The sequence below is a fragment of the Rhinoraja longicauda genome, chromosome 26 (assembly GCF_053455715.1).
Source record: "Rhinoraja longicauda isolate Sanriku21f chromosome 26, sRhiLon1.1, whole genome shotgun sequence".
NCBI classification, from domain to species: domain Eukaryota; kingdom Metazoa; phylum Chordata; class Chondrichthyes; order Rajiformes; family Arhynchobatidae; genus Rhinoraja; species Rhinoraja longicauda.
This window is the reverse complement of record NC_135978.1, coordinates 16,913,135-16,918,183: the sequence shown is the minus strand read 5'-3', so window position 1 is coordinate 16,918,183 and position 5,049 is coordinate 16,913,135.

The window sequence follows — 5,049 nt, the reverse complement described above, 5'->3', positions numbered from 1 at the left end:
CAAATTAACATGACATTGAGAATAATTGGTCAAATTTAACGATTTAATTCTAGACACTGTGATAGGTTTGGTATCAGGGTGTGTTTGAGGTCAGGGTGACAGGGGAGGTGGAAGGAGGTTCTCAATTTAGGTGGGGAAATGGGTCACATCAAGAGTGGACTGGAACCTAAAGTGGGCACTGTACACAGTGTCCCTAATGGCGATATCTGAGTTGGTGGTGCAGCACCAATCTGAGATGTCCCCACATCTCATCTGGTTTTAGCACAGAGACGATAGGGGGGTGGACAGAGGGTAATTCCGTATTTAGCTTCCCTGAAGTTTGGCCGTGGCTCGTTTTCCGGGAGAAAGAAGGCGAAGTGTTGGAGCAAGGATGTGAAGAAGATGAAGAACTCCGTCTTTGCCAGCTGCTCCCCCAAACACACACGGTGACCTGTGGGGTGAGGGCAAGAGTGGTTAGTGACCCGGGAGAGGCACTGGCAGAGTCACACTGACTGAACGGAAATGAGTACCGCCACAGTCTAGAGTCCCAATGTTATCCTGCCTTAACCTACCCTGCCTAATCTCTCACAGAAACCCCCAGCCTTTATCAATGTTAAGCAAATGCTCATTCTGCTCACTTTAAGTCAACATAAAATGTGCTCTTTCAGCACTGGGCTGACCATCAAGTATTTTAGCATTTGACTAAAATTTAGATGTTAACTAGACCAAGTGGACCCGTTGGGAGCAAACCACTCCTGTATTGGTGCAGCACCCTCTCCTCCCCCACTCCCCTCCACCCTATCCCCCCTCCCCACCTCTCCCCCTCACCACCTCTCCCCCATAGGGATGCCTCTCCTCCACCACTTCCTCTTCCCCCACTCCCCCACCCCTCCTTCCATCCACAACCCTCCTCCAATCCAATAAATTCTGGTATTATAGTGACTATCTTAACCTATGACCTACAGCAGCCAATTTATGCAGAATAAGATCAAACAAATGTCATTGGGATGCAAATTGAAATAATAGGTTTTCATGGACTTAAGGTTTCAAGACCTGGTGTTGATAATTGAATCATTGCAATCAGTGATTTAGGCACAAAATGAACTGCAATACTGGAGGCAGCACAGTAACGCAATGGAAGAGCTGCTGCCTCACACTGCCAGCGATCCAGGTTTGATCCTGACTGTGGGTGCTGTCTCTCCGGAGTTTGTATCTTCTCCCTGTGACCGTGTGGGTTTTCTCTGGGTGCTTCGGTTTCCTCCCACATTTCAAAGATGTGCAGGTTTGATTGGCTTCTGTAAAATTGTCCGAAGTGTATAGGATGCGAAAGTGGGATGTCATGTAACTTGTGTGAAAACGTGATCGATGGTCAGTGGAGACTCGGTGGACTGAAGGGCCTGTTATCTCTAGGCTACTTGCAGATACCTTCCCTAATACCCTCCTTCTTCCTCTTTAAAAACCTTTGCACTTCTCCTCCATATCTTGCATCAACACAAGAGCATCCCTGATAATGTGGCAGAGACATTGTTACACTTACACTGTACATCAGGATGGAGCACCATGAAGAGCAAGGCCCAGTTTAGGGTGGTGGAGCTGGTCTCTGTACCTGCAGCAAAAAGGCTCCATAATGTCCCTACCAGCTTGGACTCCAGAAAACTTGTGTTGGGGATGTGTTTCATCTATGATGCAAATAAGAGAACCAGAGTTAAGGTGTAGAATCAAAGGTAGATCATTGGAAGGGTGCTAAAGTCAGTCATCTGGCGTTAAAAGTGCCCTGAAATGGTATAATGCACTCGTAAGATGACAACTGAATATGAACATCCAATTCTGGCCAGAACACTCAGGGAAGATGTGAAGGTTCCGGGAAAAAAATCCTATGGGGCTTCAGCCACAAGATTAGACAACTCAGATCTTGAGGAAATTTGAGAGGAGACTTGAAGAAGGTCCTTGGGATCAGGATTACTTAACACTGGGTACTGGGAGGGAAGAGAATCAGGCAAAAGCAGAGAGAAATGGATGCATTATGGACCAAATGCATGGAAATTGGACCAGAAGAGATTGTATAATGGTCAACGTGGACTGTTTCTCGGCAATAAACTCCACGATGAATCTCTGAAAGTGAACATGCAAATAGACAAAGTAATTCAGAAGGTAAAGACATAGCAAGAGGATTTGAGTACAATGAGAGATGTTTTGCTCCATTATATAGGGCCCAGGTGAGACTGCAACTGGGATATTGTTTCTGGCCTCACAATCTAAGGAGGTACAGGTAAACACTACCTAGTGTAGGGCACTGCAATTACCGTCCCTTCATGGAGGCACCAACATGGGAAAGGATGGGAAACACAACCACATAAAGCACTGTGCCTAGAATACCCCAGTAATCATCACCTACCTTCTCCTGTTGTGTAAAGAAAGCATTGTAGTGAGTCCAAAACGAGCGTTATTATTCAAAGGTCTTTATTCGTAGCAAAACCGTAACAAAACTGCGCACCTACTTTGGACACCACTACTTAACTGCTTACATAATCTAATCTAATCTCTTGAGTTTGGCGCCAGACACAACTATACCTCGCGCTCCCGCATCCCGTGACTCGTTAGCCCAACCGAGGGTTCGAGACCCCCCCGCTAATCCGTATGTCCCTACATGACCCCCCCCCCCCCCCCCCCAGAACCCTCGAAACCGTACCTCGCGGGTGCCCGGACCTCCCTCCCGGAACGCGTACGTAGGGGGGAAACCGATACCGCCAAAGTGACGGGAGGTGGGGAGGCCACCGCTGCCGGAGGCGATGGAGGGGCCACGGAAGCGGAGGGCGTAGGCGATGGAGAGCGCTTGATCGGGAACGGGGGCCCGGGCCCAACCATAGGCGGCGGGGGGCTGAGAGGTGGGAAACAAGGCGACGCTGGCGGCACCAGGGGGGTGGCCATTGGCCAGCCCCTGCGCGGCGGCTGGGCCACCGACACAGGGAGGTCCTGGTCCAAATGGGCCGGCTTGAGCCGGGATACTGAAACGAGCTCCTGGCGATTACCCACCTGTAAAGTAAAAGTGACAGCCCCTCTCTTAAGTACCTGAAACGGGCCCTGATAAAGCGGCTGAAGAGGGGGGTGGTGGGAATCTTTCCGCAGGAACACGAAATCACAGTCCCGCAAGTCCAACGGGACGTGGACCACCGTGCTTCCGTGCCAGGAGGTCGGGACTGGAGCCAGAGAACCCACCCGTGCCCGGAGGGAACCCAACGGGCATAACGGGCGGCGGCAAGGCGGGGGCGGAAGGGAGGATGTCACCTGGTACCCGCAGGGGCGAACCGTAGACGAGCTCGGCCGAGGACGTGCCTAGCTCGGCCTTTGGGGCCGTACGAATGCCGAGGAGGACCCAAGGCAGCTGGTCAGCCCAATCGTGGCCGGTCAGTCTGGCACAGAGGGAAGCTTTCAGCTGCCGATGGAAGCGCTCAACCATCCCGTTGGATTGGGGATGGTAGGCGGTGGTCTGCTGTAAACGAGACCCATACAACTGTGCCAGCGCGGCCCGGAGGGACGAGGTGATCTGGGCTCCCCGATCTGTGGTGATGATAGCCGGTACGCCGAAACGGGCCACCCAATGCAACGCCAGGGCCCGTGCACAGGAGGCCGCCGAGGTGTCCGACAATAAGAGCGCCTCCGGCCAACGTGTAAACCGATCCACCACCGTCAGGAGATGAGTATAACCCCTGGAATAAGGCAATGGACCCACCAAATCCACGTGGATGTGGAAAAAACGGACTGGGGGAACCTCGAATCTCTGGTATGGGGGCTGGACATGGCGATGAACTTTGGAGGTTTGGCACGGAATACAGGCCCGTGCCCAGGCCGCCACCTGCTTCCACAGGCCGTGTCAGACAAACCGGGTGGCCACCATGGCCGAAGTCGCCCTGATGGACGGATGTGCCAGGCCGTGAATGGCCTCAAAAACCTTACGCCGCAGGGCAGCAGGCACCACCGGGTGAGGGCGTGGAAGGGAAACGTCACACCACAACTTGGTACCTGTGGGGCCATACGTCACCTGCTCCAAACGCAGTCCCGAGGTTGTGGAGGCGTACACCTCAGCCGTTTTTTCCAAGCGCCCACGGACTACTTGAAGGCCGCACAATTCCCAGCCTCTCCAAGCTCAAGAACTCCTCTCGAGCCATGGCCAGCTTTTCGGGTGGGAGGCGCCGTGCCCGGGCAAAAACCGGCGGGCCCTCCGTTGGAATGAAATGCACCACCCCATGCTTCTCGGAAGGTGCATCGAACCGCTGAACGAGGAGCTGCGGGAACTCCGCTAGGACCGCATCGAACTGACCGGGGGCCGTGATGGCCTGGATCGCTGAACTGGGTGGGGCGGCGCTTGGAGGGGCCACAGGCCCCGTACTTCGGGGCCGTACGTCGGCCGAGGGCTGCAGGCCGCTACCGTGGACGTCTACGACCAACGAAAACGCCCATAGGAAGTCTGCACCCAAAATGGCCTGGCCCACATCCGCCACGATGAAATTCCAACGGTAGGTCCTAGACCCAAAGGACAGGGACATAGTCCTCTTACCGTAAGTGCGGATGGCGCTACCGTTCACTGCAATAAGGGGCGGCCCCTTCCCCCCCGCTTGAACTTCACAGCCGTAGGGAGGCACAATACTCACAACCGCTCCCGTATCCACCAGAAACACGATCCTGGTCGCTTGGTCCATCACGTAGAGGCGGCAATTACGGCCAATCGAAACTGCCTCTACGTTCGATCGGCCCAGGCATTTCCCGGAAACGTACACGGGGCTCTGCAACTTCGGGCGTCACTGCCCCGCCGCCGATGGAAGAAACACCAGCCGCTTTTATTCTGCCGTGCTGGTTGTGCCCGCGACCAATAAACATGTTCTGCAGCCCCCTCTTGCCTGGCAGACTGTGAAATAGCGGCCGAGCCGTCGCTCTCCCGGCCGCTTCCCCGACTGCCGCTGGGCCTCGAGACACGATTGACCGAATCGTCCCGGGTGTGCCGCTCCCTGACGAGCACGTCGGCTTTCTCGGCAAACGTTTCCGGGTCGTCAAACGAGACGTCGGCCAACACCA